Source organism: Vipera berus (assembly GCF_964194415.1).
Source record: "Vipera berus genome assembly, chromosome: 4".
NCBI lineage: Eukaryota > Metazoa > Chordata > Lepidosauria > Squamata > Viperidae > Vipera > Vipera berus.
Window position 1 is genome coordinate 109,560,471 of NC_138206.1, and position 24,617 is coordinate 109,585,087.

The following is a 24,617-nucleotide window of genomic DNA, read 5'->3' on the forward strand; positions in this document are numbered from 1 at the left end:
CTTTGGAATTGATATGTCCAGGGAACCATTTTGACATCAATAATATCACATTGGTTGCCATACCCAACGAGATTAACTAGAATGGACAAAAGAGTTACATGAATGCCGATCTGTCTCTCTCTCTCTCTCCCTCTCTCTGCAATAAAAGGCCGAGGATAACCTAGGATAAGCTAAAATGAGCCACAGAAACTAAATACCTGGATAAAGAATTGAGCTCATCTTCTTCTCTTTGTAAGTTCAAATACAGCAGAAAATCAATGTTAAGAGCTTATAAGGATTTCTTTTAAAAGTTATTTTTTTAAAATAAAAATAAAAAATGTTGGATCTAATGACACGAGAATTGGGTTTTTTATGTGTAACCATTAAACCAGGGGTAGGCAACCTCGGCTCTTTTATGACTCATGGACTTCAACTCCCAGAATTCCTGAGTCAGCTAGCTGACTCAGGAATTCTGGGAGTTGAAGTCCATGAGTCATAAAAGAGCCGAGGTTGCCTACCCCTGCATTAAACAATATTAATGCCCGGTTAATGGACTAATGAGTCAGTGACAAGCTATTTAAGCTCCTAGTGAACTTCAGGCTTGTCGGTGACTTTTCTAATGAAAGATCCATACAAGCGTCCATCTATTGCCACGAGAGAGATCGCAGGAAAGTCACCTAATCAATTGTGATGGTAAATCAATTGATCTGTAACCCTGTTTTCATAGAGTGAAAAAGATATAGAAGGATTTTACAGCCATCTCATTTCTACCTGAAAACAAAAAAAGCAAATAAAAAAAATCCTATGAATAAAAGAGACAGCCCGTTATTTGGAACAGAAATATCCCCTCTATTATTGTAAATCAAAAGATAACAGACAATCTGATCGATCATCTGCTTTATAGAAATGTCAGTTACTTTTGTCATCTCCAAGAGATTTAAAAGCCACAAAGGCTTAAATATAAAACACACAAATGAGCGGCAAGGCTCTTTGCTGTCACATCTAAGCACACGGTATTATGATGAAAAAGATCGGAATGGTGGGTGACATTCTGCAGTCGTTCAGCTGATTGAAGGCTCAGAAAAATAGCTCTAATATATTATCCCTTGTGAGAATAATGAATTCAGATCATACACAGTCCTCGAATTGGAACCGTAGTTGAGACCAAAATTTCTGCTGCTGAGACATTTGTTAAGTGAGTTCTGTCCCATTTTACGACCTTTCTTGCCACAGTTGTTAAGTGAATCACCGCAGTGGTTAACCTAGCATAACGCAACTGAAAAGCGAATCTGGCTTCCCCATTGACTTTGCTTGCCAGAAGGTCACAAAAAGAGATCACGTGACCTTGGGGCACAGCAACAGCCTTAAGTACGAGTCAGTTGCCAAGCATCCGAATTTTGATTGCATGACCACAGGGATGCTGCAACGATCCTAACTGTGAAAAACGCTCGTGAGTCATTTTTCCAGGGCCACTGTAACTTTGAACAGTCACTAAAAGAAGGGTTGTAAGTCAAGAACATACCTGTATTTCCAAAAAAAATACCCATAGCATCCATTCTGGAGTGCCTTACCTGAAGAAATTAGTCCTCTAATCTTTCCACATAAACAATTCAAAACCATGTTTTTTCTCACATTTTTCTATCCTTTGTCCAATTAGATGTTTGAAGATTGGTGCTTATTGTCCTTCTTGTTATTGCAAATTGCCCATAGAGTCTATGGAGATTCTCAGTCATCCAGGCCATGGTTGTCCCAAAGGTGCTGTTCAAAAGGTGACTGGATTTTCTTGGGGTTTTTTTTCCATAAAAACATTTCACTTCTCATCCAAGAACTGAAGAAGAGAAACATTTTCAAGGAAAAAAAACCCAAGAAAATCCAGTTCTGAACAGCACCTTTAGGATGTTTCAATCAATCAGAATAGAGCTGAAAGGGGCCTTGGAGGTCTCCTAGTTCAACCCCCCGCTCAACCAGGAGACCCTATACTAGTGGTGGCGAACCTATGGCGCGCGTGCCAGAGGCGGCACTCGGAGCCCTCTCTGTGGGCACGCGTGCTGTTGTCCCAGCCCCAGCTCCCCCCGAGGCCCCCTCCTCACCATCAGCCCCCCCTGGAGGAGAGTCGCCCCTGAGCGTGGCTCGTGTGGAGCAGCACAGCCAAGGACATGGCAGCTAGGCAGCAGGGACAAGACTCCGCCCTCGCGCCCCATATCACGCAGTTGATACTGTGGGGTGCAGGCAGAGGGCATGGCTGCCATGGCGCTGCTGGTCTGCCTGGGCCAGGGGTAGGCAACCTTGGCTCTTTTATGATTCGTGAACTTCAACTCCCAGAATTCCTGAGCCAGCATGGCTCAGCATGGAAACCTCTCCCTTTCCCCTCAGCATGGCTGGCTCAGGAATTCTGGGAGTTGAAGTCCATAAGATTTTGATACCCAGCTTTTTCTTTCCACCCGGAACCAAGCCAGTGATGCCCTCGACGTGATGTCCCGTTGCCTGGAGGCGGTCCGGGTTTGGATGGGGAGAAACAGGCTTCGTCTCAATCCTGCCAAGACTGAGTGGCTGTGCATACCGGCATCTCAGACTAACCAATCTTTTCCATTGTTAACTATGGGGGGTGAGGTGTTACCCCCCGTTGATAGGGCCCGCAACTTGGGCGTCCTCCTGGATTCACGGCTCAGTTTGGAAGATCATATAGGAGCCGTGGCCAGGGGGGCTTTTGCCCAGGTTTGCCTGGTGCGCCAGTTACGGCCCTATCTGGACCGAGATGCCCTACGCACAGTCATCCATGCGCTCGTGACCTCCCGGCTAGACTACTGTAATGCTCTCTACATGGGGCTACCCCTGAGGACCACTCGGAGGCTTCAGCTGGTGCAGAATGCAGCCGCGCGAGTTGTGATGGGAGTCTCCTGATACTCCCATGTAACACCTCTTCTCCGCGAGCTGCATTGGCTTCCAGTTGCCCTCCGGGTGAGATTCAAGGTGCTGGTGATGACCTATAAAGCCCTAAATGGCATGGGCCCGGATTATCTAAGGGAGCACCTGCTGCCAGCGACAATTTCCCATCGTCCTGTGCACTCCCACAGGGAGGGCCTCCTCAGGGTACCACCGGTCAAGGATTGCCGACGGGCGATCCCCAGGGGGAGGGCGTTTTCTGTGGGCGCTCCTGCCCTATGGAATCAACTGCCAACAGAACTCCGGACTGCCCCCGACCTTCGTTCATTTCGCCGGGACCTAAAAACCTGGCTCTTTGAGCTATCTGGTCTAGACTGAGGGGTTTAATGTTTTTAAATTGCGATTTTAATTTTTGCGGCTAGACTTAATTTAATTTAATTTAATTTTAATTTTATATTGTATTGTTTTTAAATTTTGCCTTGTAAACCGCCCTGAGTCCTTTGGGAGTAGGGCGGTATATAAACTGAATAAATAAATAAATAAATAAACAAACAAATACATAAAGAGCCTTGGTGGAGCAGTGGGCTAATGCCTCCTTAAGTAACACCAGCTGCCTGCAATTAGTGCAGGTTCGCGTCCCACCAGGCTCAAGGTTGACTCAGCCTTCCGTCCTTCCGAGGTAGGTAAAATGAGGACCCAGATTGTTGGGGGCAATTAAGCTGACTTTGTAATAATGCCGCTTGGGGGGGGGAAGCCCTAATAAGCAGGCATATACATAGAATGAAGGCTACTGCTAAGCTTGTAAGCCGCCCTGAGTCTTCGGAGAAGGGCGGGATATAAATGGAATTAAAATAAATAAATAAATAAATAAATAAATAAATAAATAAATAAATAAATAAATAAATAAATAAGTCATAAAAGAGCCAAGGTTGCCTACCCCTGGCCTGGGCAATCTGTGGTGGGCCATGGAGGCGGTGAGTGGCCCTGCAGGTGGGAGGAGTGGGGGCAGAGCAGGTGGGGCGGGGTGGAACGGGGGGTTGGAGGCGGTTTTTGGCCCCTCAGTCTCTAAAAGGTTCACCATCACTGCCCTATACCATTTCAGACAAGTGGCTGTCCAGTCTCTTCTTAAAAACCTCCAGCAATGGAGCACCCACAACTTCTGATGGCAAGCTGTTCCACTGGTTAATTGTCCTCACTGTTGGGAAGTTTCTCCTTAGTTCCAGGTTGCTTCTCTCCTTGATTAGTTTCCATCCATTGTTTCTTATCCTGCCTCTGGTGCTTTGGTGAATAGGTTGATCCCCTCTTCTTTGTGGCAATAATAATAATAAAAATGTCCATAAAGTGTCCGATTCCACTTTCCTCCTCCGAGAAAGACAAGCAACAAATGAAATAATAATTATAATTTATTGCAAATGCAGCTATGATTAGGGAGACAAAACAGACTTTCTTTGCTTCACTTCTTTACTGGCTTTTTTGTTCATGCAATGTTAACTATCGGTAATAGGCAAGAAAAAGAATAACAGGTAGTCCTTGACTTACGATTACAATTGTCTGCAAAATTTCGGCTGTTGAGACATTTGTTAAGTGAATTTTGCCCCATTCTAGGACCTTTCTTGCCACCGTTGTTAAGTGAATCACTGCAGTTGTTAACTTAGTAACATGGTTGTTAAGTGAATCTGGCTCCCCCCTTGACTTTGCTTCTCAAAAGGTGGCAAAAGGTTGATCAGATGACCTGGGCAAAACAGCGACGGTCGTAAGCATGAACCAGTTGCCAAGCTGATTTGATCACGTGACCGTGGGGACGCTGCAAAGGTTGTAGGTGTGGAAAATGGTCATAAGCCACTTTTTTCCGGCGCCGTTGTAACTTTGAAAGGTCACTAAGTGAACTGTTGAAAGTCGAGGAGTTACCTTCAGGGAAAGGAAAGCTGCAAACAAAGAGAGGGCAAGTCATGGATCATGCAGATCTGGTCCCTACCAAGACTTTTTTGATCACCCGTCCATGGTTGCTCAGCATAACATAATCAAGGATAGAAAAAACTTCACTTTGAGAGTTTTAACCTACTGTTAGAACAAGCAGATCTTCATGTTCTTATTCCTCTTTCTGGCATAAAAAAATTGCATGTCTTTCCCAGGGATTGTGCAAAAGTACCCGGTACGGCAAAGAAAGGCTCACGGATAGTATTCACGTTGTCGTCCCAAAGCTGCTTTTTCAAGAGGCAACTGGACTTTCTTGGGTTTTTTCTTGAAGATGTTTTGCTTCTCATCCAAGAAGCTTCTTCAGCTCTGACTGGATGGTGGGCAATGGAAGGATTTGCATTCCTTGCAAACAGCTGGTCATTTACATTCTTTTAGAGAGGCGTTGAGGCCATTTGGAGGTTTACCTGTGTCCTCAGGGTCACCTGAGTACTGCAATTGTACTCACCCCCCAACAGCCTTTGCCTGTCTTCAACAGGCAGAAAAACATCCTGCAGCCAAGAACACTCCGCACCCATTTGCACTACTCAGGTGACCTTGAGGACACAGGTAAGCCTCCAAATGGCCCCAATGACTCTCCAAAAGAATGCAAATGACTAGCTGTCTTCAAGGAATATAAATATAAATCCTTCCACTTCCCACCATCCAGTTAGAGCTGAAGAAGCTTCTTGGATGAGAAGCAAAATGTCTTCAAAGAAAAACAAGAAAGTCCAGTTGCCTCTTGAAAAACATCTTTCAAACAACCGTGACCTGGATGACTGAGAATCTCCATATTCACATTGTCCCCTCTTGTCAGAATTAACTCGGGAGGCTATCGTGGTTAGGCCAGTACTTTCTTTACGTTTCCCCCACCCTAGGTCACTGTACTGATAATTACAGCACAATTAAACTACCTTAATTTATTTCCTTCTGCCTAGGTTCTGGAACACCCATAAAGTTACAACACACAAGCTAAGGCTAGATTTAGAACACACTACGGTTGTCAGGAACCTGCCTGCACACACTCACTCTCTCTCTCTCTCTCTCTCTCTCTCTCTCTCTCTCTCTCTCTCTCTCTCTCTCTCTCTCTCTCTCTCTCTCTCTCTCTCTCTCTCTCTCTCTCTCTCTCTCTCTCTCTCTCTCTCTCTCTCTCTCTCTCTCTCTCTCTCTCATTCCCCAAGAACAGTTGCAAGCTGAGAATACAAATCAGAGGGCAATTTGCTTGCAGCTCGGTCTGTTGGGAGGTCGCAGGCTATCTTTGTGTTCTGCTTGGTCATCAATAACTGATGAGCCCCTATTCCCCCATGCATGGGATTATCAATTTCTCTTGAACCTCATGGGGAGGCAAACTCAAAGGGAGGGAAAGGAAGATAGCAAGGAAGGCCCATCATCAGAGCTGTTGCTCGAATATTTCCCTCTGTAACTAAGGGAGAAAACTTTACCCCAAACTTTACTTTTGATAAGTCCCGGTTCAGTTGTTGGCTACTCATTAAAACAGCCTGTTGTTGTTAGCTGTGAAGTTGTGTCCGACCCATCGCGACCCCATGGACAATGTTCCTCCAGGTCTTCCTGTCCTCTACCATCTTCTGGAGTCCATTTAAGCTCATGCCTACAGCTTCAGTGACTCCATCCAGCCACCTCATTCTCTGTCGTCCCGTTCTTCTATTGCCCTCAACCTTTCCCAGCATTAGGCTCTTCTCCAGTGAGTCTTTCCTTCTCATTAGGTAAAACAGCCTAGATGCAGTATTTAAGTGGGGGGGGGAATCCTATCAATGCAGAACTTACTACTGAGCAGATTATGACAAGGATCTCCTCCTCCTCCTTCTCCCTCTTTACCACTTTGGGTGTTGAGGGAGACACAATATTGTGGTTCTTGCACTTTTAGCAGCCTCAACCATTGTTATCTGATGCTATTGAAGTGTGTCTTTGATGTTTGTCTCTCCATCTTCTTCTGGGTCTGCCTCATGTTCTTTGGCCTTCTTCTCTTTTTGTATATGCCTTGGGTGTCATGGACAGATGAAACTCTTCAAAAAACTTTGAGGCATTGTTTACCTTAAAGAATCTTTATTTGAATAGCATAGCATCGGCACGTACTGTACATAGTCAAAGCCAAAATCTGAATTCCCCTCCCCTGAACACATAGTATCAAAACACAATTCCCTCCTCTAATTAACGGTCATAAATCACATTCTCCAATTAGTTTGAAATGCAGACTTTCCCTCCAGTTCTCCAACCCACCATCTCTTATCATCTCTTATTTCAAACAACCTTGAATCACACACTACTACAATCTTGTTATGTCTAACTAATTCCCATACACATTCTTCCTCTCCCCCACCCCCCCAGTATCATCTAATTCTAACTCTAAGAGTTACACACAAGTTAAGGAAAATGGCTGCATCTCCATAAATTGTCAAAGCAAGAAGATCCGATGTTAGCAGCGTTGACATTGTGTGGTCTAGAATCTCAGTACATTCTTCTCCAGGTGAACTAACAACTTAACTTGCTGTCTGTATACAAGGATCTCATCCATACTCAGTTAAAAAACAAAAATTGCTGCTAACCCCAAATCTTCCTCCGAAAGCTAGGCGTAAACTTCACTATTTCCCTGCCTTCACATTTCATACACCTTTCTCTCCCTCTTCTTTGTTATTGTTCTGTACCAGCCTGCTACCGGCCTTGCAGAAAGGCAACCCCTGTACAAACGGCAGAGGCTGGAGAGCGTCTGAGGCTGGAAAACGTCTGCCAAGATTTATTACACAAACAAGCAACAAAACATGAAACAAGATACCGGAACTTTGATCCTCAAACGGAGCGGTTGCTTTCAGCAACCAGCCCTTCCCCAAACACTCCCTTTATTAGAGTTCAGGGCGTGGCCTCCCTGTGCCTCCTTCCGAGGAGTCCCACAGCCTTTCTCTGCTTGCTCCTGCTTGACGGCCTCCTGCGTCGGGCATCCTTGAACAGGGCCAGCTGTGGGTCATCATCATCCGCACTGTCGGGCTCGCGCAGCTGAGAAGAGGGGCCTGGCTGGGGGCTCTGCGAAGCCTCCAAGCCATCATCAGCAAGTTCGTCTTCAACACCCTCCTCTTCCCCCTCGTCTGAGTCATCCGAGTCATCCGACCCGGCTGCCGGACCCACAGGCTGACCCTGAATCACAACAGTTATCATTGTTTTCGCCGTGGTTAGAATTTTGATTGGAATGTCTTTCGGAACCAGAGGTGGCCTGAGTTTTAAAACTGTAACACTCTAAATATATGCCGAGTTGATACTTACTTTGAAGAATTTCTGAAATGTCACGACATTAAAGGATTGAAGGGATGAAACTGTGGCCAAGGAGAGGTGGAACTTGGTGCAACTGGAAGCCACCAGAAGGAAAGAGATGGAGAAGCTCCTTCCAACAGACAAGATCAATGAACTGCCTTGAAAGAAGCAGCAAACCTTATGGACTTACTTCATATCCAAATTTACTTGTCACAGCCAACAGATAAACATATCAATCCTGAACTTGTGGGTTTGTTCGTTTTTCCTGCCTTTTACTAACCATTACAAGGAAGCTCTTTTGGGGCCTAAAGTTGGTCAAAGAAGAAAAATTACCACTCTCCTCCATTTTTGCTTTAATTGACGTTTTGACAATTAGACAGTGTGCTTTTTGATAACTGGTGCAAAATCTCTCTTGAGAATTATTCTCCCAATTTTTACAATGGTTGTCCTTGGTATCTTTGGGTATTTTGATTTTTTTTTTAATATGTTGGGGAAGCCTCTTCTTAAAAGCCTCCGGTGATGGAGCACCCACAACTTCTGGAGAGAAGCCGTTTCCACTGATTAATTGTTCTCATTGTCAGGAAATTTCCTAGTTCTAGAATAGCTTCATTCAGTGGATTAGAAAAATTTATAAGCCTTGACCAACTCAAGTGAAAAGTCTCATGTTTTTAAAAATGTGTTAATTTTCCTGCTGTAATTATACCAACCTTCTAAATTTTATTGAATAAAAGCCATTGGCCAGGTTCAATGAATTACATGTTCTTTTCATGAAAATTATCTGCTCAAGTTAATGTATCTCTTCCATTAGTTTCGATGGGATCCCCATCTGATTAGTTCACTCTGATTTCTATGTAACATAACTGCCATTAAAATGGTATCTTTCCTTTATTCTGACCACCATCCAAAAGATGTGTGTGTGTGTGCATGTGTGTGTGTGTAAGGAAGGAAGGAATGCGAGTGTGTGTGCACACACACACACACATGTATATATACTGTATACATACGTAGACACACATACATATCAAGGAGTTGAGGTTTTCATTGGCTTGCAAGAAAGGTCTGCCTTTTAAGATTTTAAATTATCCTTCTTCCTAGTTCATACCACATTTTTTCCCCCGGGGACTGACAGAAGGAGAAAACAAATGAAGAGCTGGCTAAATTAACCATAATTATGTAGCTTTTCTGGAAGACTGATCCTGGTTTTTTCCCAAAAGCACAATTTGTTTTAACTGGTTGTGTATCATGTGTGAATGCAACCGTAACAATATCAGGAAATAATTTAAAGTATGAAGTATTTTAGAAGATATTCTTCTCCAAACATCTGAGACCAGTTTGCTGCATTATTTAAATCATGTGATTTTATTCACATGCGCAGATAAAGAATGTGTTGGAATCAGGTCTGTTACCTTAATATTCAGGATTTGTCCAATTGTATCTTATGATCCTATATTTATTAAGCAAGAATTGACCGCATATAGATTCTAAAACAACAATTCCTTTCAGAATTATTTTTAGTTCTTCAGACAAGTGATGGGGTGGAATTCAAAACAAAGATGCTTACTTAGATCAACAAAACTGCACAACTAAGGCCTTAAAATGCTATTAGTGGTCCAATGTGGAAGTAATAATTTGTCAATTAATGTGAGCATTGGATAACGAGATTGTGAAATGACAAACAGAATTTCTTTTTATGATGAAGGCTAAATAGCTTTTTATGAAGACACAAGTAACTTGGTATCACCCGACTGGACATGGAGATAGACAAGAATAAACCATTCAGATCATTTTGCCCTACTTCTCTTCCAATGAGCCGTCAGTGAGAGATGGGTCTGTGAAGGAGGATTTCATAAAGGAAGCTATCCAGATTGGAGATAAAAGCATCTTTGAAAACAAGCCAAAGATGCTGCTGCTTGCTGGCTGCAGGTACTTAAGATACCAATATGTTTAGCTTTGGATAGTGCAGGTGGAGTTAATACCTGTGTTTGGAATTGCCATTGCTCATACTGTGTTTGTATAAGGTGAATGACAATCACGAACATATTGCAACTGAAGAGACAATCTTGTGGGTCACAGCTTGCTCATTTGTCATACACAACGATGAAGGAGCTTCCATTAAGACTATGCAAAACACAATGTTCTAAAGCCTGATCTTCCATTAATACAAAGATTCTTTGGGGTTAAGGTGACTGAGCAGGCGATCATAATAGATGACTTGTTCATTGTGGACATTAAGTTGGTTGGCTCCTATCCAACCACAGGAGGCAGGACACTTTATCCAAGTTGGGTATAAAGGTAAGAGACAGGAAAATAGACATGGTTTGCTTGTTGCGGCTATAAATCTTACTGAAGATTGTCCAGACAGAATCTGTTTCAGGAAACTCTCCAACTTATGGAGAACGGGTTTACCAACATTTGTCACCTTTGAAATTGCTATGCTCAGAAACAATTGATTTGAATTTCAGGTGCTGAGAACAAGCATCTTGTTTTGAGATTTGAGAATTGTTGTCTTGAAGATTTTTCTACGGCATCTGGTTGACCATCCTTCCTTGAAATTTCATGCTTGGCTAATTGTACATCTAAGCTCAATTCTTATGATTTTAGATTTTATTTTATGACTCCTGCTTCTGGTATCTATTAGTTCTTAATCTGTAACTGGCAGTCTGTTTCAAGCAAGGCAACATCAGACATATCCAGAGTTTTATCCAGGGAATCAAACTATTTTTATGAGTTAGGAAACAATGGATTGTTAAGAAAAAGCTCCAGTAATTCAAACTATAGGGCATTCGCTCAGTATCCTTCTAAAGGAAATTGTTTCTTGTGAGCTACCTTGTGAGATGGGTATATTTTACCGTGCTTCTGGATACTCATTGGACAGTTATTCCTCGGCCACATGCTGACTGACTTAGGAAAAGGAAGGATGATCACTTGGTCTTGATACAAATTCATGGGCTTAACCCAACAGCCTTTGCCTTAAAATGATAAAGAGTTTTGAGTACCATTCGGGATCATGTTTAACGATGCTTCTCTACTCGAAATTCCTGCCATTCACAACCATTAAAAAGTGAGTGGGAAGAGATGGGTTTTTCTAATGTGCATCTCTATTCGTGAAATGCAATCCCATAAATAGAACATTTACCTGGCATATTGCTACAGTATTCTTCCAGTGACACACACACACACAAAACTAGAGCATTCCATCAGCAACTGTTTTCTTTAGCAACACTTGTATAGATTTTTCTAGGCTGCAATAGGCTGGTATATTATTGGGTTTAAGGTAAAGTTTTCCCCATCAATGTCTGACTGTCATGTCTGACTCTAGGGACGGTGCTCATCCCCATTTCTTGGCCGAGGGACACAGCGTTGTCTCAAGATATTTCTGTGGTCATGTGGCCAGCAAGGATATACGCTAAGGCACACAGAATGCTGTTACCTTCCCACTGAAGTGGTACCTAGTAATCTACTTGCATTTGCATGCTTTCAAACTTCTAGGTGGGCTATTGGGTTTTATATTCATAGAAATCAGAGCACTTAACTGAATAGGGAGCCTGTTGCAAACAACATAACCAATTACATTATCTTGTCCAATTGGTTCCTGCTTTTTAGCTAAAACTCACTAGCTCTCTAACCAACTGGATTAAGCTTCCTCAACTACTGGCGAGGTGATAGCAGATGTTGTAAGTAAACAACCAGGCTGGGAAATCTGGTCTAAGATGCCTTCTCATTCTCACCAGAACCTCTTGCTTTTTTTTTTTTTTTGAGCCACCTTTCTTTACTATACCTCCCCTACTCAATTATTTGTGTGTTGGCACAGCAAACGGCAATAGCCCTTAGACTTATATACCACTCCATAGTGCTTTACAGCACTCACTAAGCAGTTTGCAGAGTCAGCATATTGCCCTCAACAATCTGGGTGCTCATTTTACTGACCTTGAAAGGGTCGAAGGCTGAGACAATCTTGAGCAGGTCAGGATCGAACTCCTGGCAGTGGGCAGAATTAGGCTGCAATACAGCATTCTGACCACTGCACCAACACACAGCTATCAATCTTCCAAACCCTGGGGTATCTAAATACACTGGAGTAAATTAAGACTCCAGTAAATTCTCCGCATAATAATTTCCATTGCTGAGATTCTGGGATTTATTTATTTATTTATTTAATTTTATTTATAAAATTGTGACTTTGCATCACAGAAGTCACTCTCAATATTGCTCACAGGGCTATTGTGTGAACAGAATGGAGTTATTATATGCAGCCTCTTAATCTTCAAGAGGAAAGGCAGGAAGTTAATGAAAGAACAGAGAAAGAAATAAAAAAAACATTTTCAAGTAATCAAACGAGCTATTTCTGGATTTACCGGCACTTTATTGGAATTAATATTGCTGACCATACTGTTCCATTTAAAAACTAAACTAAATCTGAAATGTTCTTCTCACCTCTTGACATTCAAGGGTAGCTTATTTCAGGAATCTTTATGACATAATATAACCCTTTTTTTTACAACAACCAATCAAACATTACTTATTCAAGCGTACATTTACATTATCTTAATTTGAAATAAGATGCAATTGAGTTTTTCATAATTTCTTGATACTGTTTGATTTTAAACTAATGCACCTACCCTGCCAAGAAAGAAAGATATTAATGAAAACAAAGTTGCTTACGTTGCTTATTACTATATTTCAGTTAGAGGGAGAATGACCCTAAAGTCTATTATGGCCAAACGTTCACATAAAGTTCAGCTTCTCCAACCAATTTAACAATCAACTTCTCATAATGATCAAGACATATTTTCTAATCGAGGATTTGATCTTTTCTGGGCAAACTTCCCAGAGAGAACTTCAATGGCTGCTAGGACATCATGGCTGCTAGGACTTCAGAACATATGTAGGGAGATCAAATAACAAGTTTGAGGGAATTATTTGTCTGCGCCAGCTGGTATGTCTTCACTATACTCATCTGTTTTTAGGCAGTCTACTGTAGTTTCTAAACCATTGCTTGATCCATCCTGCCATCTACTGACTATATTCTAGAAGGACAGCAGTTTGATAAATTGATAAATTTGATAAATCCCAAGACACATATAATAGGTAGTCCTTCTTACCTAAAAATATCCATATGCTTCTCTCTTTCTTCTTCTTGCAAACTCTGGTAAAGGTTCCCCCGCACATGCGTGCTAGTCGTTTCCAACTCTAGGGGCTGGTGCACATCTCTGTTTCAAAGCCGAAGAGCCAGCACTTGTCCAAGAATGTCTCCGTGGTCATGTGGCCAGCATGACTAGACGCCAAAGGCGCACGGAACGCTGTTACCTTCCCACCGTAGTGGTCCCTATTTTTCTACTTGCATTTTTACGTGCTTTCGAACTGCTAGGTTGGCAGAAGCTGGGATGAGTAACAGGCGCTCACTCTGTTATGCGGCACTCGGGATTCGACCCGCCAAACTGCCAGCCTTCTGATCGACAAGCTCAGCATCCTAACCGACTGAGCCACCGTGTATCCCTATGTTTCTTCTAACTACACCGTTGCATTTTGACTTACTACGAGTCTGATGTGGAAACCACATGAAGGTAGGATTAACACTTTTTAAAACAGATTGTAGCAACTCCTAAAATTGGGAGGGGATGGGAAACTATTGCTATCTCCACCATCATCCTTGATTGTCCTCAAACCCAGATATTGCCCACTCTCCAGCTTAAATGGGGAGAGACAAAATTTAAATGTTTCAATCAAGAACTAGCAGGGAGCCAAGTGTTTCCCCTCTTGATATAATCTATGCAACTAATAAATTCACAGACATTTTTGCTGACAACTAAGATACGAATTGTGAAGGCCAGCCATGACATATCTATGAAATCCAGGCAATCAGGAAGAAAAAATAACAATATATGAATTGTAGTGTTGGAATAGCTTGGCCTAGGAGTAAAACAAAACAGTTCATTACTAGATGAAATCAAAGCAGATCCTTACTGGAAATAATTAATAATGACACTAAAGCTTAAGCGTTTAGGATACATGATGCAATGACAGGAAAAACCTTGATTTTGGGGGGAGGAGGAATCAAAAGCAATAGAAAAAAGAGGCAACAAGGTGGTCTGATAATATGACAAAAGCATGAACTTCAAAAATGTCAGGAAACAGTAGGATCCTGTGGTGCTCTGAGCTTGGTTGTTTTCTTGCAGACGTTTCATTATCCAACTAGGTAACATCATCAGTGCTAGAAGGCCACTGTTACATGTATATAGATAGAGAGCAAACAGTTATTGTTAGATGAGTCTGGAAAAATAATTATGCAGTAATATAGTGTCAGAAGTGACTGAATGACTTACCAACAGCAGCAATACAGTAAATGGATATTGTTTGGGTTTATGATTCTTACCAATCCCAGTTAGTATGGTCAATGGCAGAATAACAGAGTAAGAAGGGACTTTGGAGATCTTTCAATCCAATTCCTCTGCTCAACCAGGAGACCCTAAGCAATATAAAGCGATACCAATACTTCATGTGATCTGTTGATACAGCCTAAGACTGCATTGGCTTTTTCCGCAGCTGCAGCACACTGCTGGCTCATGTTTAATGTTCTGTCCACCAGGACTCCTAGATCCCTCTCACAGTTACTGCTCTTGAGTCAATAATTACCACCAATCCTATACCTGTGCATTTGGTTTTTCTTGCCTAATTGTAAAACCTTACTTTTCTCACCATTAAATTGCATTTCATCGTAGAAGGCCCAGTGTTCAAGTATGACAAGACTCATTGGGATCTTGAGTCCATCTTCTAAATTGTTGACTACTTCCCCCCATTTCATGTGCCATTTCATCCCACAAAGTTTCAGTAATGGTGACTATGCCCTCTCGGGGGGCCCTCGTGTACTTCCAAGTTCCACCCTATTTGTTCCTCATATTTTGAGCTTTAGTTTATAGCCACCCTAGTCCTTTTTAACTGATCCTGTGTTTGCTTCCTACATCTCCTGTTTTGTATCTGAGTTCCCCTTCTTTCTTATCACTTGGTTGGTTGCCTTGAGGTTCATGCCTGGGATTAGCTCCTAAAAACTGATCTCCCTGCCCCCTCCAGTTTTAGTTGAAAGCCCTTCAAATAAGGCAATGCCTGCTGGTTTCCAAAAATGTTCTTCATGGTTCTTGTAAGAAGTAGCCCAATCCCTGCCCAAACCCCCCCCCCATACAGGTATTGTAGACCCTACTCCAAGAATGCAAAGTTCTCTTCACAGCACCATCTCTTAAGCCAGGGCTTTGCGTCAAAAGTTTTGCGTTCCTTCATTGGATGCCTACCTTTCGTTGGGGTGCAGAGGAAACCAACACCTGTGCCCCCATCTCTTTGGCTTTCAGGCCTAGCTGCTCATAGCCTCTTGATATCATTTGCAGGCTCTTTGTCATAATTATTCATCCTCACACTAAAAGAGAAGAAAGGCATAATAATCTGTGGACTTCATTATTTTAGTAAGCCTCTCAGTCAGTCTTTGCTCTTTGCCCCTGGGAGACGGCCAACCTCCCTAGATAGATTGTCCAGTCTACAATTGCTGGTTCAGTTTCTCTGAGCAACGAGCCTCCTATCACCAACACAGGCTTTTTTTCCCCCTTGAAGTATGGTCTACCTTTTTTCCCCCTTGCACTGGTACATTTAATGATATCACTTCTGCGGATGTCTGCATGCTTTCTTCCAAAGGGAGATTATGAAATGGATTGTTTAGCTTAGCGGTTCCCAACCTTTTCTATACTCCACACCCCTAGAACGCTTCTGATATATTCTCGCACCCCTTACAAAAGTTCAAAATAACGGCAACAAATTATGCATGTACACTATAATTTTGAAACTTCTAAACCCAAGTTTTTGCACCCCCTGGAATATCGTCTCACACCACCAGAGGGTGCAAGCACACACACACACACACCCACTTGGGAACCCCTGGTTTAGCTCCATTGGGGCTGGATGGACTTTTTTGTTTTTTGTTTTTTCCTTCTGAGTGACATGTCACCATTGGTCCATATTCATTTTCTCTCTTAAGTTAATTGTTCCTCATTGTGTTAAGTTTGATCGCAGTCTGCTTTCTTTAACTGAGGTTTCTTTGTTGTTGTTGTTTTGACTCTCAGGGCGGTTGGACTTATCATTAGACTCTTAATTTTTAACTCAACTCTTTCAATTAGTTTACATTTGGTACAGATATAATTTGGGTCTTCCACAGAATATATACCTGGCACATATTCTGCATAACTGTTGTTTTAAAAGGTGTGTTTTTTAAAATATATATATATATATATTAAATTATAAAAACGTAAGTTAAAAATATATATAATTCAAAAACCTAACCTTTTTCATTTTAAAAGTTTAAATTTTGGGGGTTTTTTTAAAATGAAAATTGGATTTATGAAAGCTTTTAATCTCTTGAGGTTAATGCTGGAATAATACTTATTATAGTGCCTCTTGTGGCTAAGCATTGAAATTCCTTTACTAATCTCCCACGCTGCCACCATTCATTTACTTACCCTGGTATGTGGTGGAAAAAACACTGGTCAAGGGAAAAAAATAATTAGAAGGAAAAGTGAAAATAAGGAATGGATTCAAATTATTCTCCTGTCAGTGCTTTCTTTAGGTCTTCACTCCATTTTGAGGGAGGTTCTCCGTATCTGTGGGGGATTGAGATCATGCATTTAAGTGTTAAGATTTAAATGGCTTTAAAGTATCTCCTTCTTCTCTGTATGCAATCCCTATGAATACATATAAGGAAATGGAAAAGACAGACCCTTGGCATTAGGAAAGAATGACAATTCTGCTCATTGAGAAAGGCAAAACAACAACAACAATAATAATAAAGTTGCAAGGGACCTCGGAGGTCATCTAGTCCAACCCCCTGCTCAGGCAGGAAACTCTGTACCATTTCAAACAAATGGCAGTCCAGTCTCTTCTTAGAAACGTCCAGTGTTGGAGCACCCACAGCTTCTGGAGGCAGGATGTTCCACTGATCAATTGTTCGAACTGTCAGGAAGTTTCTCCTTAGCTCTAGGTTGCTTCTCTCCTTGATTAGTTTCCATCCGTTGCTTCATGTCCTGCCTTCCGGCACTTTGGGGAACAGCTTGACCCCCTCTTCTTTGTGGAAGTCCCTGAGATATTGGAACACTGCTATCTAGAGTCTCAACATTGGCTTCCGGTTGCCCTTCGGGTGAGATTCAAGGTGCCGGTGATGACCTATAAAGCCCTAAATGGCTTGGGTCCGGGTTATCTGAGGGAACACCTGCTGCCGGCATCAAGCTCCCTTCGTCCTGTGCGCTCCCACAGGGAGGGCCTTCTCAGGATACCGCCGGTTAAGGAATGCCGGCGAGTTACTCCCAGGGGAAGAGCGTTCTCTATGGGCATGTCGGCCCTATGGAACCAACTCCCCATGGAACTTAGGACTGCCCCCGACCTTCGCTCATTTCGCCGGGACCTGAAAACTTGGCTCTTCGAGCTGTCTGGCCCAGGCTGAGGGGTTTTAATTTTATTGGGTTTTAGTTTAAATTTTGGGGACTTGATTTAATTAATTTTAATTTGATTTTAATTTTGTATGTTTGTTTTTTAACCTTCCCTGTAAACCACCCTGAGTCCTATGGGAATAGGGCGGTATATAAATTTAATAAAATAAATAAAATAAAATAAAATAAACATCTTTTTTACATCGTGGTGACCAAAACTGGATGCAGTATTCCAAGTGTGGCCTTACCAAGGCACTGTAAAGTGGTATTAGTACTTCACGTGATCTTGATTCTATCCCTCTGTTAATGCAGCCAAGCACTGTGTTGGCTTTTTTGCCAGCAGCAGCACACGGCTGGCTCATATTTAAGTGATTGTCCACTAGGACAAACATCTTTATTATCGTTCATTTCTATCCCACCTTCAATACAGATAACTCAAGGCAGCTAACCTATCCAAACACAACTTTCCTCCTCCTCCTTTCTCTCTACCACCACCACCTTGTGAGGTGGGTTGGGCTGAGAGAGAACGACTGTCTCAAGGTCACCCAGCTGGCTTTCACAGCTAAGGCAGGACTTGAACTCACGGTCCAATTTTCTAGCCTGATGCCTTAACCACTACTAGACCTACACAGCAATTAGTTGGGTAATCTAACACAGGGCTCCTCAACCTTGGCAACTTTTAAGACTTGTGGACTTCAATTCCCAGAATTCCTCCGCCAGCTTGTGGAGTTGAAGTCCACAAGTCTTAAAAGTTGCCAAGTTTGAGGACCCCTGATCTAACATCAAGCCAATAAACTAGTGCAATGCTATCCTTCTCATCACACATGTGCACACGTGCAGCAATTGCACAGAAAGCAGTGGTAAATTTGGAACTATAGACTGACCTGCGGATTGCCAGGCTGACAGCTTCTCTTAGCTATTACGTTACGGTGATTGCCTCTGTTTTTTATGCGCTAACAAAGAGACTCAAATCCTCGGTGGGTTTGCTGGGTGAGTGTAATGGAGGACTACAGCCATTCCAATAAAGATAAAACCATGATACAGAAAGTAGAGGTTCCCCGTGGTTTTGCCCCTCCAGGAACCAAAACAAGCAGACTTCCTGGGGATTTGTCTGGCTCCAGCTCAGTGGAAGAGCTAGTAAGAATTAAGACCACCTGTTAAGTCCAAATCTAGAAATCTTCAAAAGAGCCTCCAGTGCAAAACCCCCTGGAACAGAATCCCTCTGGATTGAAAAATCTCTTTGAAGGCAAGCCCTTGTTAAGAGTTTCCCCCACACTTCTCCATTTGCAGAGAAGCCAATACACCACCTTCTTTCTTCTCTCCTACTGTGCCTGAAGCTGATTAAATACAAGGGGAAAAAAGAAAGAACTATTGGCGCTCAAACAGAAATCAGAGCAAACTCAAACTGTATTCTTCCCATTAGAGATAGGCACGCTCTTTCTCATTCAGACGCGTTTCTGACAACGTAGTCACATTAATGAATCAGTGGAATTCTATGCAAAACAGAATGACTAAACCACCAAAACATTGCAAAAATGGTCTCTTCTCTACAGCTAGAAAGGGTTGCATTAAATCAGTCAATTCTAACAACCTAATGTGTTGGACTACAATCCCATCATCCCCAAGAAGCGTCCTCAGGCTGCAGACTGAATGCGATGAACTCTAACCCAGCTAAAGGTCATCAAAGCTGACCTTTGGTGGGGAAAGCTGGATTACACAATCACTTGCATGAGAAATACAAAATATTATTTTTCCAGACCTTTTATCCTTCTCACTTGTCAATACGTCTCTACTGATATTTCATCTTTCATCCAAGCAACGTATCTGGTATTATACACACACTTGTAATATTTTAATCACATTCTGAAAGAGGTTATACGAAAATTTGCTAACATGAAATAACCCAATAAACTTTATGGCTCCAGTAAAAATGTAGGGTCCATCTTATTCAGCACTATAACCACGGTCCAGATCAGGGGTAGGCAACCTTGGCTCTTTTAGGACTCGTGGACTTCAACTCCCAGAATTCCTGAGCCAGCATGGTTGGCTCAGGAATTCTGGGAGTTGAAGTCCACGAGTCCTAAAAGAGCCAAGGTTGCCTACCCCTGGTCCAGATGAACTGTTAAGACTAACTTCAAGATTACAAGGAGGTAAAGTAGGTAGATTTGGGGAGAACACAACCATTTTAACACAACTGGCAGAGTGCAACCTCCCAGCATACCCCCACTACCTATTGCTGCTTTCACATTGGCTCCCAAACCTTATTCTATTTCCCTCCCCATCCCTCTAAAATGAAAAGCCTAAACCTTAGTGTCTACGGAGTTTCTCAGTCATCCAAGGTCATGGTTGTTCCAAAGGGGCTTTTTCAAGAGGCAACTGGACTTTGTTTTTCTTTGAAGATGTTTCACTTCTCATTGTAGAAGCTTCTTCAGCTCTGACTAGATGGTTGGCTGCAGGATGTTTTCTGCCCTGTTTCCCTCTCACTGGGGGAGAGGGCAGAAAACATATCCTGCAGCCAAGAAGCCTCCACACACACATTTGTACTACTCAGGTGACCCTGAGGACACAGGTAAACCTCCACATGGCCTCAAGGACTCTCTAAAACAGGGGTCTTCAAACTTGGCCCTTTTATGACTGGTGGACTTCAACTCCCAGAATTCCTCAGCCAGGCACGCTGGCTGAGGAATTCTGGGAATTTCATTTCATTTCATTTCATTTATTAGATTTTTATACCGCCCTTCTCCCGAAGGACTCAGGGCGGTGAACAGGGCATATAAATAGCGATACAAAAGTTAAAAAAAGATTAAATAAATTGCCCAATTAAAACAGTCAAATATAAAAACCCATAAAACCCAGACATTCCCCCATCAGGCCAGGCCAGCTTGTACGAATAAATGGGTCTTTAACCCGCGCCGGAAGGAGCGGAGATCCGGTGCCATCCGGAGCTCCACCGGCAGTTGGTTCCATAAAGCCGGGGCGCCCACAGAGAAGGCCCTCCCCCCTGGGGGTCGCCAGCCGACATTCTCTGACCGGAGGCACCCTGAGGAGTCCACCAGTCATAAAAGGGCCAAGTTTGAAGACCCCCGCTCTAAAACAAGGATCTTCAAGCTTCACCCTTGTGGACTTCAACTCCCAGAATTCCTCAGCCAGCATGCTGGCTGAGGAATTGTGGGAGTGGAAGTCCACAAGTCATCAAAGGGCCAAGTTTGAAGAGCCCCTGCTCTAAAAGAATGCAACTGACCAGTTGTCTGCAAGGAATATAAATCCTTCCATTCCCCACCGTCCAGTCAGAGCTGAAGGAGCTTCTTGGATGGGAAGCTAAACATCTTCAAAGAAAAACGAAGTCCAGTTGCCTCCTGAAAAAGCACTTTGGGGACCTAAACCTTAGTGAAATCAGCCCCCCCCCCCAAAAAAAAGAAAATTCCTCAAGGACAAGTTCTCTATTTCTCAGTGTTCCCTCATGTCAGCCAGTGGTGCAGATCACTTCTCAGCTGTGATCTAAGCAAGCAACCCAAGAAGCACAACCTCCTTTTTTTTCCAGAGTTTTTGCCAAAAAGTTCAAGCTCTTCCCCCATCAAGCCTCTATGGAACTGGTCCCACCCTTCTGCCGGTGTCCGTGAATGGATCTGTGACTAGGGGAAAACCAGCAAATCGCAAGCCAGAGTCTGCCAAGACTCAAGCCTCACCTTGCTTCAAGACACCCGCTTTTCACTCTTGTACACACCTGGGCAGTGACCAGGTGCTTCCAGCACTCTGGAGGGCAAGGGAAGGAATTTCCTGCCCCTTCCTAACCCAGACTTTTTTTTTGTAATTTTTAAATCCCATTTATATCCCGCCCTTCTCCGAAGACTCAGGGCGGCTTACAGTCTAAGCACAAATCAATGTGCTTAGCAATAGCCTTCATTCTATGTATATGCCTGCTTATTAGGGCTTTCACCCTCCCAGCGGCATTATTACAAAGTCAGCTTATTGCCCCCAACAATCTGGGTTTTACCTACCTCGGAAGGATGGAAGGCTGTCAACCTTGAGCCTGGTGGGATGCGAACCTGCACTAATTGCAGGCAGCTGATGTTACTTAAGGAAGCATTAGACCACTGCTCCACCAAGACTTGCTTTGGACACAGGTGGTCAAGGCAAACATTAGTTCTCATGTGCAATTAATTCTTATTTTCAATAGCTCTGCATCTTATGGTTTCCTGATTGCAATACCAACCTGAGGGGGGTGAACTTTATTTTAAACTGTAGTTGTCAACGCTGCTAACATCAGATGTTTTCACATTGACAACAGATGGAAATGGAGCCATCTTTTCCCTTTCGCTTTTAGAGTTAGTTGATTCTGGGGGGGAGGGGGGATGTGAATGAGAGTCCAGCTAGATATAACAACACTGAACCTAGCGTGAGAATCAAAGGTTATTGAGCCCAGAGTTGATAAAGAATTGGCAGGCTGGAGAGGAAACCCGTGCTTCAAGCTAATTGGGGAATTTGATTTATGATTGTTAATTGGGGGAGGGAATTGTACTTTGATACTATGTGCCCAGGGGAGGAAAATTCAGTTTTTGGCTTCTATTATGTAAGTGTTGATATTATGCTCCTCGAATAAAAGATCCTTTTAGATAAACAACGCCTCAAAGTTCTTTTGAAGAGTTTTATCTGTTGGAACCATGACAGTAATTCTGTATCGTGGTAGTAGAGATTATTGTGAGGGCTCTATTGACATCTTCCAGCATGCTATCTGATGATACTTGATAATGGATCTTGAGGATTGATTGTAGCTACTTTATCCACGACCTTATGCCTGGTATCAATAGCGGTGCTCTGAAAAGGAGAGGGTGATAATAACATTCAAGCTTAAGGCTGGGGTGCACATCCAGTTGTTCTTCTGGGTCTTATTGAGCATGAGATACAATATGCACTTGGTCTTTCTTGGGTTTTGATAACAGCGTCCCCTTGACCAGGGGTAGGCAACCTTGGCTCTTTTATGACTTGTGGACTTCAACTCCCAGAATTCCTGAGTCAGCATGGCTCAGCTTGGAAACCTCTCCCTCAGCATGGCTGATTCAAGAATTCTGGGAGTTGAAGTCCACAAGTCATAAAAGAGCCAAGGTTGCCTACCCCTGCCTTGACTATGTTGAAGCCCTGGGTTATCAGCTGTTATCAGGGTGGACACAGGTCTTCTCTCCATCCATAGTTCCCTGGTATGCATTGCATGTCCCTTCCATCAGTACCAGGTTCTCTTATCCTGTCTGTCTGTCTGTCTATCTGTCTGTCTGTCTGTCTGTCTGTCTGCCTCCCTCCCTCCCTCCCTCCCTATCTATATTATAGGTTTATAATATATAAATATTTCATGTGTATATAATATACAATGTATATTTTATGTTAATTTATGTTTATCAATATGTGCATGCACAAACATTCTATTACAATTAAATGTGTATTTAATACAATGAATATATAACATATATGTTATAAATACATTTAACGTTAAAGAAATAGCTGTTTCTTGTAAATATATTGCATATCAGCTCAAACAAAAACATCGTTAAATAAAAAATAAGCAAAAATGTCTTGGCCTCGTCATGTTTGGGAGTGGGTGGGTGAGTGAGTGGATGACATATATTTCAAGTGGAATCCTATTGAAATCTAATACAGATCCTGGCATTCAGACGCTGGGGAAACATCATGAAGCAACAGCTACATCTGTATCGTAGCTCTTGAAGAGACAGACGGGCCGGAACCCCGCTCCGTACCCTAACTCTGACCTGAACCCCCGCAAAAGCCCTACATGTACCCTGCCCTCTCTGCCTCTAAGAGGAGCCCGAGAGCCTTTTTAGGACTGCCGAAGCGGCAGCCCGAGTCTGCAGAAAGAACCCTGAAGTGTTATAGCGCAAACAAATACAGTTTATCTCTATGTTCCCAATTTGGCTCACCGTTTTTCTACAAGCTGGAATGGAAAGAGTCCAAAGAGACCGGTCTCGCAACCTCTGCTGACGCCGCTATCACCGGTTCGCAGCTGCTTCCTTAGAGAAACAATGAAAAGCCCGGAACAAGCGAGCAGCCGTGTTATGAGCGATGAGCAAATGAGTGGACGGGGTGGGGTGAGAGAGGTGAGGATCCCTTCCTAACTAGGTCAGGGGTTAGGCAACCTCGGCTCTTTTATGACTCGTGGACTTCAACTCCCAGAATTCCTGAGCCAGCACGGCTCAGTATGAAAACTTCTCCATTTCTCCTCAGCGTGGCTGGCTCAGGAATTCTGGGAGTTGAAGTCCATGAGTCTTAAAAGAGCCAAAGGTTTCCTACCCCTAAACTAGGTAATTTAAAAAAAAGAATGGGGTCTTTGCATCTACCACAGACTTCAGGCATTATTTCCACCCAGGCTGCTCAGGTCAGGAAACGAGGGGCAGGACTGGCTCACCTGCAGCAACGCCAAGCTTCTTTTCTTCCTTCTTGTCGCTGTGCTATTCGGGCCTTCGCGCGGGACCAGGGGTAGGCAACCTCGGCTCTTTGATGACTCGTGGACTTCAACTCCCAGAATTCCTGAGTCAGCTATGTTGACTCAGGAATTCTGGGAGTTGAAGTCCACGAGTCATAAAAGAGCCGAGGTTGCCTACCTCTGCGCGGGACCAACCTGAAGAAAGAACCTCCGAAGGCGCACTCCGGCTGGGTAGAGATAGAGAAGTGGACGGCTTAGAGAAGATCTCTTCCGAAAAGAGTGGGGGGGACAGCCACAGGGAACGGACAGGAAATCGGCCATGCCGGTGAGGTCCCATGCAGAGGACTGGGAACGAAGAAGCCGGCGGTCATGCATAATAATAAACCTTTATTGTCAAAGTACAACATGAGGACCCAGATTGTTGGGGGCAATAAGCTGACTTTGTAATAATGCTGCTTGGGGGGGGGGGCGAAAGCCCTAATAAGCAGGCATATACATAGAATGAAGGCTATTGCTAAGCACATTGGTTTGTGCTTAAATTGTAAGCCGCCCTGAGTCTTCGGAGAAGGGCGGGATATAAATGGGATTAAAAAAAAAACACGTGTACATTGAGATTAGCTGAGCCTCCCCCCCCTCCGTGCTCTCCCCCCAAC

At 43.1% G+C, this 24,617-nt stretch overlaps 1 long non-coding RNA gene across 1 annotated transcript; it reads right to left on the reverse strand.

The window, feature by feature from the left end:
• Window positions 1-4,271: 4,271 nt before the first annotated feature.
• On the reverse strand, window positions 4,272-24,164 carry LOC308667439. Its single transcript, XR_014026283.1, has 3 exons — window positions 23,947-24,164; window positions 23,462-23,551; window positions 4,272-4,787 (listed from the first exon to the last, which is right to left on the reverse strand). It is a non-coding gene; the product is annotated as an uncharacterized lncRNA (long non-coding RNA).
• Window positions 24,165-24,617: the final 453 nt, after the last annotated feature.